Below are 15,473 nucleotides of genomic sequence, written 5' to 3'. Positions count from 1 at the left end.
AAGCAAAGGGAGAGATGGTCACATGCACAGTGAAGTCAGGGTGACATAGGGAAGGTGCTTGCCTGTCAGTCTAACCTGGGGAAAAGATAATTGGCTAGGGGGGCAGAGCCACTGTAAGCATGTGAAATCCTGAAGATTTCCTTGGTTAGGCTCCCAGTTATAAACCCCACACAAAGAATTCTCTTTCTCTGGACCTCTTGTCTCATTCCTGTTCCCTTGCACTCTCTTGTTCCGTAACCCACACTCACCTGTGCCCCTCTATAGCCATGTGGCCTTAAGCAGCTGCATGACTCACGGCCGTGCAGACCCCACATGCAGTCAGCTGCAGCTGGGAACACAAGCTAAGCTGGCCAAACGCTGGACTGAGTGTGCTTTAATATGGTGCAGAAACTCTGGGCAGTGGCTTTAATCCTACACCTGCTGAAGACAAGATTGGACTTTCTCCATGGTGAAATGGAGGAAGGTGGGACCTTAGAGGGGAACCCCCTTAGTTTTACATCATCAATAAACCTTTCCACAAAACCTCATCTTCACCCGGCCGGGTGTGGCTCAGCAGTTGAGCATCGACCTAGGATCCAGGCGATCGGGGTTCGATTCCCGGTCAGGGCACATGCCCGGGTTGTGGGCTCGATCAATGACTCTCTCATCATTGATGTTTCTATCTCGCTCTTGCCTTCTCCTTTTCTCTCTCTAAAGTCAATAAAGATATTTAAAAAAACAACAACAACCTCATCTTCCTGTGGGGGCCTCAGGAAATTCTTTTCCCTGTGGCACCCTAAGAACTCCACATTTATTAGAAATAATCTATTTGTGAGATAATATCTTACATTTGGGTAGAGAAATAAAACTGTAAAAGAAAAAAAGAACTCCACTTCCACCAGTAACAGGTGGAGACACAGAGGCCACCCCACTGATAACAGGATGATGATATCATGTCATAACTATATCACTCACTCTGTCTGCATTACCTGGTTTCATGTACACCTCATTCCTTCCTTTTCCCTAATTACTCATCATCTACTTTATGTTATGAAAAAAATTAATGAAATTTAAAGACTTGTAATAGGAACAAAAACTCTCCTGTGAGCGCAATGTTAAATTTTGCTTGATTAGAAAAGAATCAGTATAGTTTTCACCTAAAAAGAAATTTTGCCTTGAGTATAATACATTTGAATTATGTAGAGCTTCTGTCCTTAGAGTTCAGAGCTCCTCATTACCTAGAGGGAGATGACTGAACTATCAGAATAATAGGATGATATATTTTGATGGAAATGCTAGTATGTTTTATTTAATCAAAAGATTATAAAATGACATTATCAGATCTTTCAGACAAGAAGTGACTTGTTTGAAATTGGATATCAAAGGAAAATCATGTAATGGAATTCCATTATAGCAACATAATTTTTAAAAATATCCACTCCTTCACTCAACAAATATTGGCTCACCAAATATTTATTGAGCCCCACCATTTGCTACCCACTGTACCAGGCACAGGGCATATGTAGAAAAATAGGACATAGTCTTTGCCCTCATGATGCTAAGAGTCTATAGAGAAAAAGGTTAGTGACAGATTCTGTAATAGTGAGAAATAAGGACTCTAATAAAGGCACACATTCTAAATTACAGGGTGGAGCAAAAGTAAGTTTGCAGTTTTTCTATGGAAAATAATATAATAATTAATAACTAAGAATATAAGAATAAACTCTGGCCCTGCCGGGCGTGGCTCAGCGCTTGAGCATCTACCTAGGATCCAGGCGATAGGGGTTCAATTCCCGGTCAGGGCACATGCCCAGGTTGTGGGCTCGATCAATGACTCTCTCATCATTGATGTTTCTATCTCTCTCTCCCTCTCCTTTCCTCTCTCTGAAATCAATAAAGATTTTTTTTTTTTTTAAAGAATAAACTGTGTTTCACACACAACTGTAAATCTACTTTTGCCCCATCATGTATTCTCTAATTAACCTTATAGTAGGGATATTATTTTGGTCTTTTCAGGCTTCTGTAACAAACTACCCCAGCATATAAACAACAGAAATGTATTGCTCACAGTTCTGGAGGTTGGAAATCTGAGATCAAGTTGCCACTATGGTCTGGTGAGGGACCTCTTTGGGCAGTGCACACTTCTAGTTGTATCCCCATATAGTGGAAGGGTCAAAGGTGCTCTCTGAGTCTCCTTTTTTCTTTCTTTTTGTCTATTTATCTTTATTGCTGAAAGTATTACAGATGTCCCCTTTTTTCTCCTCACTGGTAACCTCCACCATCTCTTATCCACACCCCAGGCCTTCACCACACTATTGCCTGTGTCCATAGGTTACACATATATGCAAATAAGTTCTTTGCTTAATCTCTTCCTGCCCTCCCATCACCCTTCTCTCTAAGATTTGTCAGTGTGTTCCATTCTTCCATGTCTCTAGAACTATTTTGTTTGTCAGTTTATTTATTTTTTATTGGATTCCACATATAAGTAAGATCATATGATACTTGCCTTTCTCTGCCTGGCTTATTTCACCTAGCATAATACTCTCTAGGTCCCTCCATGCTGTCTCAAAAGGTAAGAGATTCTGCTTTTTTCCAGCTGCATAGTATTCCATTCTGTAAATACACAGTTGGGTAAAAGTAGGTTTACAGTTGTATGAAAAATTAATACAATAATTCATAAATAATAATACAAGAATAAACTGTTTTGCATGCTCATAACTGTAAACCTATTTTTGCCCCACCCTGTATACTACATTGTTTTTATCCACTCATCTACTGATGGGCACTTGAGCTGTTTCCAGATCTTAACTATTGTAAATTGTGCTGCACATAGGGGTGCATATATTCTTTCTCATTGGGATTCTTAAGATATATTCCTAGAAGTGGGATCACTGGGTCAAATGGCAGGTCCATTTTTAATTTTTTGAGGAAACTCCATACTGTTTTCCATAGTGGCTGCACCAGTCTGCATTCCCACCAGCAGTGTACCAGGGTTCCCTTTTCTCTACATCCTCACGAGCACTTATCTTTTGTAGATTTGTTGATGGTAGCCATTTGCACAGGTGTGAGGTGATACCTCATTGTAGTTTTAATTTGCATCTCTCTAATGATTAGTGACTTTGAGCATTTATTCATAAGCCTCTTGGCCATCTGTATGTTCCCTTTGGAGAAGTGTTTATTTAGATCCTTTGTCCATTTTTAATTGGATTGTTTGTCTTCATTTTGTTAAGTTGTATAAGTTCTTTATATATTTTGAAAATTAACCCTTTATCATATGTATCATTGGCAAATATGTTCTCCCATACAGTGGATTCCCTTTTCATTATGAGGATGGTTTCTTTAGCTGTGCAGAAGCTTTTTATTTTTATGAAGTCCCATTTGTTTATTTTTTTCTTTGTTTCCCTTGCCCTAGGAGTTGTATAGGCAAACATATTCCTACAAGAGGTGTCTAAGAATTTGCAGCCTACTTTTTTTTCTAGGACTTTTATAACTTATATTTAAGTCTTTTATCCATTTTGAGTTTAATCTTGTGTATGATATAAGTTGGTTGCCTAGTTTCATTTCTTTTGCATGTTCCTGTCCAATTTTCCCAACACCATTGATTGAAGACACTGTCTTTACTCCATTGGATACTCTTGCCTCCTTTGTCACATATTAATTGAGCGTAATGGCGTGGGTTGATTTCTGGGTTTTCTGTCCTGTTCCATTGACTTACCTGCCTGTTCTTGTGGCTGTGCCAGGCTGTTTTGATTACAATGGCTTAGTGGTATTATTTGATATCTGGTATTGTGATTCCCTCCAACTTTGTTCTTCTTTCTCAAGATTGCTGCCACTATTTGGGGTCTCTTTTGGTTCCATATAAATATTTGGAGTATTTGTTCTAGATCTGTGAAATATGCCATTGATATTTTAATAGGGAGTACATTGAATCCATAGATTGCTTTGGGTAGTAAGGACATTTTAATGATATTAATTCTTCCAATCCATGAACATGGTAAATTGTTCCATTTGTTTGTCTCTTCCTCTATTTCATTTTTTGATATTTCATAGTTCCCAAGTAGGTCTTTTACCTCCTTGGGTAAGTTTATTCCAAGGCATCTCATTTTTTTTGTTGCGATGGTAAATGGGATTGTTTTTTTAGCATTTCTTTCTGAGAGTTCTTTATTGCTGCATAAAAATGCTGGCATGGAAGCATAGATGAGACTGATGAATGTCAGAGGGATGGAGGAGGGCGGGTGGGTGGAGGGGGAGAGAGTAACCAGAGAATTTATGTGCATATATACACAACCCAAGGACATGGACAATGGTGGAGAGAGGGACTGGGGAGGAGGAAGGAACAGGGTGGAACGGGTCATTGGGGAGAAAAAGGGACATCTGTAATTTTTTAAACAATAATAAAATTAAAAAAAAAATGTCATTGATTTCTGGATATTAATTTTTTATCCTACTATTTGCCAAATTCATTTACTAAATCTAGTGAGTATTTTGCTGGAATATTTAAGGTTTTCTATGTACAATATCATGTCATCAGTAAATAGTGATAGTTTCATTTCCTTCTTGCCAATTCGGATGCCTTTTATTTTTTCTTCTTGTCTGATTGCTGTGGCTAAGACTTCCAGTACTATGTTGAATAAGAGTAGTAAAAACAGACATCCTTGTCTTGTTCCTGTTCTTAAGGGAAATGTCTAGTTTTTTTCCCATTGAGTATGATGTTGGCTGTAGGTTTGTTATATGTGGCCTTTGTTATGTTGAGGTATGATCCCTTTATTCCCACTTTGCCGAGAGTTTTTATCAAAATGGGTGCTGGATTTTGTCAAATGCTTTTTCTGCACTTATTGATATGATCATATGATTTTTATCTTTCATTTTGCTTATGTGAGGTATCAAATTTGTTATTTGTGGATATTGTACCACCCTGATCCTTGGGTTAATTCCCAGTTGGTCATGTTGAATAATCTTTTTAATATACTGATGGATCCGAATTGCTAATATTTTGTTGAGGATTTTAGAATCTATGTTCATCAGGGATATTAGCCTGAAATTTTTTTTCTCTGTAGTATCTTTATCTGGTTTTGAAATTAGAATAATGCTGACCTCATAAAAAGCACTTGGAAGTCTTCCTTCCTCTCAAATTATTTGAAATAGTTTGAGGAGTATAGGTGTCAGTATTCTTCGAATGTTTGGTATAACTCCCCTGTGAAGCCATTGGGTCCAGGAATTTTGTTTCCTCAGTTTTTAGTACTGATTTAATATCATTGGTTGTTACCAGTCTATTCAGATTTTCTTTTTCTTTCTGATTTTGTTTTGGAAGATTGTATGTTTCTAGGAATTTGTCTATTTCACCCAGGTTGTCCAATTTGTTGGCATATAGTTGTTTATAATATGTTCTTACAATCTTAAGTATTTCTGTGGTACCAGTTGTTACTTCACCTCTTTCATTCTGATTTTGTTTGGGTCCTCTCTCTTTAGTTTCTTGATGAGTCTGCTAGCGGTTCATCAATCTTGTTTATCTTTTCAAAGAACCAGCTCTTGGGTTCATTGATCTTTTGTATTGTTTTTTTAGTCTCTGTGTCATTTATTTCCACCCTGATATTTACTATTCCCTTCATTCTACTTACTGTTGGCTTTTCTTGTTGTTCTCTAACACTTTTAGTTGTAAGTTTAGATAGTTTACTTGAGATTTTTCTTGTTTCTTGAGGTAGGGGCATAGTGCTATGAACTTCCCTCTCAGAACTGCTTTTGCTGTGTCCCATAGATTTTAAGTTGTCATGAGCTAGTTTTTATCTGTTTCAAGGAAGTTTTTAATTTCTTCCTTGATCTCACTGGTAACTCACTTATTGTTTAATAACATGCTATTTAGCCTCCATGTGTTTAAATGTTTTTGAGTGTTTTTATTGTAGTTGATTTCTGCCTTCATGTCATTGTTATCTGAGATGATGCTTGATATAACTTGAATCTTCTTGAATTTGTAGAGACTTATTTTGTGTCCTAATATGTGGTCTATCTTTGAGAATGTTCCATGTGCACTTGAGAAGAATGTATATTCTGCAGCTTTCAGGTGAAATGTCCTATAAATGTCAATTATATCCATGTGTCATTTAGTGTCACTCTTTCCTTTATTTTTTAAAATGTTTTTATTTATTTTTAGAGAGAGGAAGAGAGAAAGGGAAACATTGAAGTGAGGGTAGAATATCAATAAGCTGTCTCATGCAAACCCCCTACAGGGTATTGGCCCTCAACCACAGCATATGCGTGACTGGGAATCGAACCAGCAAACTTTTGGTCCTCAGGACAATGCCCAACCAACTGAGCCACACCTGCCAGGGCTCCATGTTGATTTTTTTGTCTAGATCCATCCAATGAAATCAGTGGGTTGTTCAAGTTCTCTACTATGACTATATTGCTGTCAATCTCTCCTTTAAAGTCCTCCAGAGGATTTTAAAATAAATTTAGGTGCTCCTATATAGGGTGCATATATGTTTACCAGGGTTATATCCTCTTGTTGGATCAATCCCCTTAGTATTATGTAGTTACCTTCATTGTCTCTTGCTATGGCCTTCATTTTGAAGTTTATTTTGTCAGATATTAGTAATGCTACCCCAACTTATTTTTCATTTCCATTTGCATGAAAATATTTTTTACAACTCTTCATTTTCATCCTGTGTGAGTCCTTTGTTCTCAGGTGGGTCTCTTGGAGACAGCATATATCTGGATCATGTTTTCTTATCCATTCAGCTACTCTATGTCTTTCGATTGGAGCATTTAAGTCATTTACTTTTAAGGTTACTATGATAAGTACTTATTTATTGCCATTTTTATCCTTTATGCCTATGTTTCTCTCTGTATCTTTCTTATTATTATTATAGCAGTACCTTTAGCATTTCTTGCAATGCTGGCTTGGTGGTGATAAAATCCTTTAGCCCTTTTTGTCTGGGAAGCTCTTTATTTCACTGTCTATTTTGAATGATAGCCTTGCTGGATAGAGTAGTCTTGGTTTTAGATCGTTGCTTTTCATTGCTTTGAATACTTCACGCTGTTCTCTTCTGGCCTGTAGAGTTTCTGTTGAGAAGTCAGCTGACAGCTCCTTTGTAGGTAACAAATTGCTTTTCCTTTGTTGCCTTTAATATTCTCTCTTTGTCTTGACTTTTTATTTTAATTCTGATCTTTATATATTGTGAATAGCAGCACAATTCACAATAGCTAAGATTTGGAAACAGCCCAAGTGCCCATCAGTAGATGAATGGATAAAAAAGCTGTGGCACATTTACACCATAGAGTACTATGCGGCTGTGAAGAGGAAGGACCTTTTGGCCTTTGGCACAGCATGTAGGGAACTAGAGACTATTATGCTAAGTGAAATAAGCCAGTCAGAGAAGAACAAGCACCAAATGATCTCACTTGTATGTGGAATATAATAAACGAAATAAACTGAAGAACAAAGTGGATCCAGTAACATAGAAGCTTGGAACAAACTGAGGGGTCTCAGAGGGAAGGCGGGGAGGGGAGTCTGGGTGGGGAGAGATTAATCAGGAAACTTGGATGTTTATGGGCATAGCCCACAGACATGGACATTGGTATGGGGAGGGCTTTGGGGTGGGATAGAGGTGGGGTGGAGGGGATCAGTGAGGTTAAAAGGGGGACATCTGTAATGATCTCAACAATAAAGATTTTTAAAAATAAAATAAAAATAATTATGATATGTCTGAATGTGGCCTCTTTGGGTTTTTCTCTCTTGGGACTCTGTGCTTCCTAAACTTTTTTGACTTTTTCCTTCACCAGGTTAGGAAAGTTTTCTGCCATTATTTATTCAAACATGTTCTCTATCCCTTGCTTATTTTCTTCTTCTGGTACTCCTATGATGCAGATATTGTTACATTTCATGTTGTTCCACATCTCCCTTAAACTGCCCTCTTGTTTTTTGTTTTTTAATTTTTAATTCTGATTGAGCCATTTTTTTCTGCTATTTATTTCTTCCTGTGTATTCTTTATTTCTGCTATGTCATTCTTTATTTCCTACTGGTTGTTTTTCATAGTTTCTATAGCCTTTTCATGCTGTTGAGCATCCTTATCATCATTACTCTAAACTTTATATCTGATAAATTGCTTCTCTCCATTCCATTTAGCTCTTCTAGAGAATTCTCTTGTTCTTTCATTTGGGCTTTGTTTGTCTCCCCATTTTTGCTGCCTGTTTTGGGTTTGTTTCTATGTATTACTTAGACCTGCTACAACTCCCAGTTTTGGTAGGGTGGCTTTATGTAGTACATGACCTGTGGGAACCAGCGGAGTAGTCTCCCTAGTCACCAGAACTGGGTTCTCCAGTAATGTCCCTTGTGCATGTTGTATGGGTCCTTCTGTTGTAATTGAGTCTTAACTGCTATGGGTTGGTTTGTGTGTGGGCTTGACCCTCAGGCTGGCTGACAGTGATGCTCAACTTCCAACAAAGCCTGCAGGCTACCGTGCAAGTGCTTATCACACAAAGCAAAATTCACTTCCACAGGATTTGGAGCCTGCCAATATCTCCCTGTATGTATACTGCTTGTGAAGCTTATTGAATCCTGCTCTGATGTTGTCTGAAGTTGGCCGTAGGATTTATTGGATCTAGGCCTCTTTGGAGAGTCTCTGGTACAGGCCAGTGTCAGATGCTGTTTGTGACTAGCCCTGAGTACCCTGTTTGGAGCTATCAGTGATCCACCCCTGTGGCTCTCTCTGCTGGGTCTGGGTGTGTGTGGAAAGGACCAAGCCAAGCACCAAGTTCTGCTTTTCCTAGCCCCAGCCCCAGAAGCAGGTCAGGCAAAGACTCAAAGCACCTAGAAATACACCCCTGCCTGCAGGCTGATTGCTGGTCTCAGTCACTTAATGACCCTCAGGCTATAGAACTCAGCAGGGTGTAAACTCCACAGTTTGCAGTTAGAGAGTTTCCAAGGGGTGAGGCAATTACTTAACCCAGGCAAAAGCTGCACTGATGGGAAAGCTCTGCCTGATAAAAATGGTTTCTGCAGCATGGGGGAATGACTTAGCACAAGGATCCTGGTGCTGTCCTCTCAGCTCTCTCCCCAGAACCACCAACCCCAGACTCTCCTCACATAACTCTACTCCACTCTGCCCTCCCTGTACCAGAGCCCAAGATGAGTGGCTGCAAATGACATTTAGTGTGTTGGCCCTTTAAAGAGGTGCCTGTGTTTCTAGCCATCTCTCCCAGTTGGACATAACCCCTGGTGCTTTTCAAAGCCAGATGTTATGTGGGCACTTTTCCCAGTTCTCTTACTCTGGGCTGGGGAGCTCAGGTTGGGGTTCTCAGTAGGAATCCCCCACAGCTGAGATATCCCTCCTGACCTTCAGCTGCTGCCTGTGAGTGCCTAGCCAGCCCTCTTGCACCTCTGCACTTCCTACCAGTCTCGATGTGGCCTCCTCTTTACATCCTTGGTGTAAGAGTTCTTTCCAGCTAGTCCTCAGTTGGTTATTCAGTACGATGTTTCCATATTTTAGTTGTAACTCCAGTTTGGTCCTGGGAGAATGTCAGTGTAGCTTCCACTTAATCTGCCGCCATCTTCTAACATTACATTTATGACCACAAATTTCAAATGGATATTTAGTACAGTCAGATATCTTATAAATTTCCACTCACACATACCACATTTTCAGCTTCTCTTCTTCCTCAAGCCTTCCATTCCTTCACTTCCCTCCACTCTCAGTTAAACCTTACATCATCTGTGGGTCTCTTTTATAAAAGCATTAATCTCATTCATGAAGGCTCCACCCTAATAACCTAATCACCTCCAAAAAGGCACCACCTATTAACAATATCACCTTTGGATGTTAGAATTTCAACATATAAATTAAAGTAAGAACACAATCATTCAGACCATAGCTGGTGTGCTTCAGTATCTTTTAACTTTTTCTTAGAAGTGCTACTGAATAACGATCTCATCTTGGAGGTGAGAAAGGGAAAGCAAAGTGTCAGTCTATGCTTTGGAAATTTTCTCACTATATACTATTAATATAATTTGTTTTGAGGAAGAAAAGATATGTTAATGTTCTGTGAATCTGATAAGACTGAGCTGATGAGCAGTAACTGACAAAAAATAAACTTTTGATAACCAAACTCTCCTTAAATAATTAGACTCCTTCTCCGTCTTAAAGAGAAACAAATGGATAGAAGATAAACCCACCCTATTCTACCCCACAAGTGAGATGTAATGGCCTTGAGGTTAAAAAAAGCAATCAGGAGTTAACATGAATGTGTGCTTGGAGGAAGAGAATGGGGAACTCAATGAAGAAATCTAAGTCCTGATCACACATTAAACCTCTCCTATTCAAATTATTTCTAAACCTCTCTCTTCTAACATCTCCTAAATTGGAGTTTGGCGAAGGAGGAGACATAGCAGACTCTGCCTCTTCTAAGATGCTTTTATCCTGGAGGGGGAAATGGGCTGGTAGACCCTCAGTGTTCATGGTCTTGATTAGGAGGGACAAACGGGAGATGGATCTCTTCATACTAGTTGTTTAGCAACTTTGTCAAGCACCTGGTGGAAAGAGTGCTAAGTTAGGTCAAAACACATAAATGAGTTGTGATCTCTTAGAAAAAACTTGACCATAAGCCATTCTGCAACAAGCACTTGCCAAATTTCAAAGGTGTTCTTCCTCTCGCTAGAATCCATGCTCTCAGAGGGTAGGTACTAAGTCTCACCATTTTGCCTTCAGTGTTACCAGTGGAAAATCAGAACCAGGTGTTAACCTCAATTCAGCAACCTAAGTTCTTGAGTTCTGAATAAGAGGAGAATTCAGAGCCAAGACTCAAATTATAAGAGAAAGTTTACTTAGAAAGTCACAGAGGTAGAAGTGAGTCATAGAAGAAATGGCATTACTCAGTCTGATTTTGCTGCTTTTCTGGGCCAGGAGCCAAAACACAGCTGAAGCCTAGATGTCATCTCCAGGGTTAGTGCTTAAGGGAATGGTTGTGCAAGGGCTTATAGTTTTGCCTGTTGCTAGGCCCCTGGGGCTCTTCTTCTTGGTGACTCTCTGCACCTGGCCCATACATAGTTCCTGCTCTGCTCATGCTTATCTAACTACCTACTACAGTGAAACCAGATCCATATACCAGGTTGCAGATCCAGTAGTTGGCATCAACTATTTCCATAAGGTTTAGTCCAAAAGGAGAAGAATTGGTGATCTTCTCTTTGCTACTGATATATTATAGCATAAGGATAAGTTCATATACACTGTTTTAAGTTATGCCTTCTGGGCCTATTTTATTAACTGATACAAAATCAATAGGACTATAGCCAGAATGTGACCAACATGCATTTTTATTGTTTTTATAGGGCTTCCTCATAATTTTACTCCGTAACATTTTTAATTGAGGAGAAGGCTGATAAAATCATCAAAATTCAACTGCTCATTTGCTCAAAGAAGATATTTACAGAGTTGTTTATTTGTTTCTCCAATAGGAATAACTGGTTCACCGCATGCAGAATTGAATTCTTTTGATGGTATTTTAATCCCTAAGTATATCTAAAAGGCAAGACTATCTGACATTTCATTGGAGTTTTATTGACTTATTTGATTCTCTCTGGGCACATAATTGGTATCAAGTTTTTCTTGCTACACTATCATTCATATCTACCCAGAAAAGAAATTGGGTTAACCACAATTCACTTTTTTATTCAAAAGTGATGTCTGTTGCCTGGCCGGGTGTGGCTCAGCAGTTGAGCATTGACCTATGACCCAGCAGATCTCAGTCTGATTCCTGGTCAGGGCACATGCCCAGGTTGCAGGCTCCATCCTTGGTCAGGGGCTTACAGGAGGCAGCTGATCAATGATGGCTCTCTCATCATTGATGTTTCAACTCTCTCTCCCCTCCTCCCTTTCTCTCTCTGAAATCAATAAAGATATTTAAAAAAAAAAAAAAAGTGATGTCTGTTAAACATTGGAATGAGAAAACCGTATTTTAGTTTATTATTCAGCATATCTTCTAGTTGTTCCCAATCTGAATTCTACATTAGAAGTGAATCAATTCTAATTTTCTCAAAACTAAAATTACTCAAGAAGAATTTCAGTGATAGCAAACACTGATCCAGCATGAAAACTGAAATAATTTAAAATTCATTACTTGATCTGTTTCCTCACTCATTCAATAATAGAAATAAAATAACTCTTCATGCCCATCAAATTCTATGCCACTAAAATTGAGTTGCTTCATCTTTTTTTTTGCTTTACCATTTTTTTACACCAAAACTCCTATTTTCACAACAGTTATGCAAGACAGGAACAGCTTCTCAAAAAAACACAACTAAGTGAAATAATTATTTAATAACTGTGTAATTCAAACTTTCCCAACTTTTAGTTAATATTATTTATTTGGTGAAACACAGTGAATTTTTTGTGTTAAGTGAAATAATCTAAAATTTTCAGCATAGCTTAAACTTCTTTTGTGGATGGTACTTTGAACCCATCTGTTATAATTTGATTGAGTGGAGGAGTCTTTAAAATATATTAAATTTAGCATAATATTTGATTCTAAATTTTTTCATTCTACTAACTTGCAGATATGTTAGCTAATATGTATGTTTGTGTTTGTGCATATATTAAATATCTCTTTGACATATATAGAGTCATTCATTATAACCCTATTCTATTTTAATGCTCACCGGAGAATATTTTTTCAACCAATCCTTAGAAAGAGTGGAAGGAGAGAGAGAGAGAGAGAGAGAGACATCAGCTTGAGAGACACAAAGACCAGTTGTCTCCTGCACATACCCGGACCCTGGTGGGAGGCTAGGGACTGAACCTGCAACGAAAGTATGTGTCCTTGACCAGGAATCGAACCCATGGCCCTTTGGTCTGCAAGCAAACCCTTTAACCACTTAGCCAAACCGACCAAGGCATAACCCCATTTTATTATTGGAGAAATTGAAAGACTAATGACTTGTAAAAATTAGTGTGAACTAAAAGAAATAGGATCTGGCTTTCCCAATTCCTAGTTGAGTGCAACTCTTCTGATTATTAACTTTTAAAGATTCAGATTCTAAATGATTTATGTTAATACATCTTCTTCAAAAGCAAAATTTGTCTCAGCTATTACAATAATTTGAAGTTCCAAGATATTAGTAATTTTCAATGGTTCACATTGGTTCAGTTGCTGCAGAAATCAAGTTTAAAGCACTGCACATTCAAAGCATTTAAAAAAGGCACACCTTGATGCTGCTGACCAGAGAAAGGAGAAAATGTAGGTGTAGTGATGAGCAAAAATGATGCACACAGATTGGGAAATGTTGAGTGTGGGACTCAAAGTGAGAGATATTCAGGTAGAGTTATTCAGTAGACAGCTATTCATATGCATATACTCTTATCACGCACCAGTTAACTATGAAGGCACTTGGAAGTATAGAAACCAGTTAAGGCATAGAAACCTCATTAGTTATTTTAATAGAGTTCAATATAGATAATTGTTAACTATAAATTGAATAGCTGAAAAGATAGAGAAACTCCAAGGTATCACAGAGGTAACAACTGTAGAAAGCCACTGCTGCTCCTAGAATTGGGGAAACAAAGGGAAGGGATTGGGATTATTGAAATTTAGAAGCTGGGAGGAGGGGCCTGGTATGCCTGGAACCCAGACCTCTGAAGAGGGGCGCTTCTTGCTTCACACTCGTGTCTCCAAGGGTGCTGGACAAGGCTGATCCTGCCAATGTTAGAGAAACTGCCAACTGGATTTGACTGTTTCCATTGGACTCAGTTGCCGCTGCCAGGGTAGAGTGAGACAAGGGCTACCCTGACAAAATTAGGAAGCCTACATGGACCTGACAGAAAGGAACCTAGCCCCTTCTCCCTCCACCAGCTGTTCAGGTTCCCTGCCCCCCCCCCTTTAGCAGAGCCCAACATAGAAACTGCTGACCAAGCAGAAATGTGGTTTACAGAGTCCCAATATCAGCAGCCCAGAGTAGGGTATAGGACAGTGAGAGGGTTGAAGCTGAGACAGTAACTTAATAACTGACACATAGGGGTTTATTTCAACTGGGAAGAAGAGGAACATTTTGATAGATCAAGTTGAATTGAGTCATAGATGCTACCGTTTATGGAATAATTGCAATGCATCAAGCATGTTATCAAGCATTTTAAATCCATTAGCTCATTTAACTTAACCCTCACAACAACCATTTGAAACAGATATTATTATTTCTGGTTTACAGATAAGTAAACTGAGGTTCAGGAACATTAAGTGAATTGACCAAAGCTATATAGTCAGTAATTCCACTGGTCTGAACATTCATTTTCCTTTATGACTTGAAGTAGTAATTTTCAAACTGCAGCCTGCGGGCTCTCAAGGTCCAAGAAGTTCCCTGAGGGGCCTCAGTGGGGAGGACAATCAGATGAGGCTTGGTTCCCATCATGCTCCAAACTGCAGCCACTCTACTTTTACCTATTTTATAAATGAGGGGGATGCAGAGGGAATGTGCAAAGCCATGCGAGATTTCACTTGGAAAAGGAGTTTGGTGCTGAAAAACTTGAAAACCTCTTCCTTAAAAGCAAATTAGTGTCATTTTTCCCGATAGAGTTGCTCCTGAACAATTCCTCTCTGCTTAGTTTACCACCTTTTTTTCTCCTAATCTATTTCAACCCACAGATTAAAGGCAAAAATTACTTTCTTAATATCCTACTGGTACCATCTCATTGCTCCTTTCCTAAATTGATGGCTTCTACTAAGAAGAGATGCTTTTAATTTGTCCCAGAGTTTGACAGACTCAATAGCTCCCTCTTGGCCTCCTGCATTCTGTCTCCCTAGTTAAGACTGAGGCCTAGAAGGAACTTTCCTGGCCAGCTCCCAATCCCCTGCTCATTCTCTCTCCCAGTTGACATTTTACTTCTCCATTTTATAACCCAGCCTCCTTTTAAGTCTCTGTGGCTTCCTAAAGAAGAGAACCTATTTTGTTTCTCTAGGCAGTCTAAAATCATAATACCTATGTAACAACTTTAAAATGAAGCCCCACAAAGAAGCCCACTAAAACCCTCCTCAATCTGCCCATCCCCCCAAATCCCAGAGTCACGTTGCAGCACAGAGGAGCTACGCATAAGGTAGCCTGTCTTCATATCACAGAACTTGGTGTTAAGTCAAATCCAGGCATTAAATGAAGAATTACTAAGGAGTAGTTGTCCTTGACCTAGAATTTATAAATCTTCTCATTTATAAAAATTAATTTCATTTCAGCTGAGTCTCATGTTTTAGCTATTATGCAAAAGCTATCTATGATTATCCTTTGAGAATGAGGTGGTGTATGAAGATTATAAAATTTGGATCATACTGGCAATTAATTATTAATATGCACATAAAGAAAATCACTGTGCATCATAAGCTTTGTAAAAGAATTTCTGTAAGTATATCAAAGAGCCACAGTATGACATTGGGTAAGTATGCAAATTAATTTTAAGCCACGTGGAGCCATTAAGAATGAAAATGAACATGTCATGGAGAATTAAGAGCAATTAAAAACACTTAT

Source organism: Miniopterus schreibersii (genome assembly GCF_964146895.1).
Source record: "Miniopterus schreibersii genome assembly, chromosome: 1".
In the NCBI taxonomy this organism is placed as follows: Eukaryota; Metazoa; Chordata; class Mammalia; order Chiroptera; family Miniopteridae; genus Miniopterus; species Miniopterus schreibersii.
The sequence above is the reverse complement of the archived record's forward strand: the minus strand, read 5'-3'. Positions refer to the sequence as shown.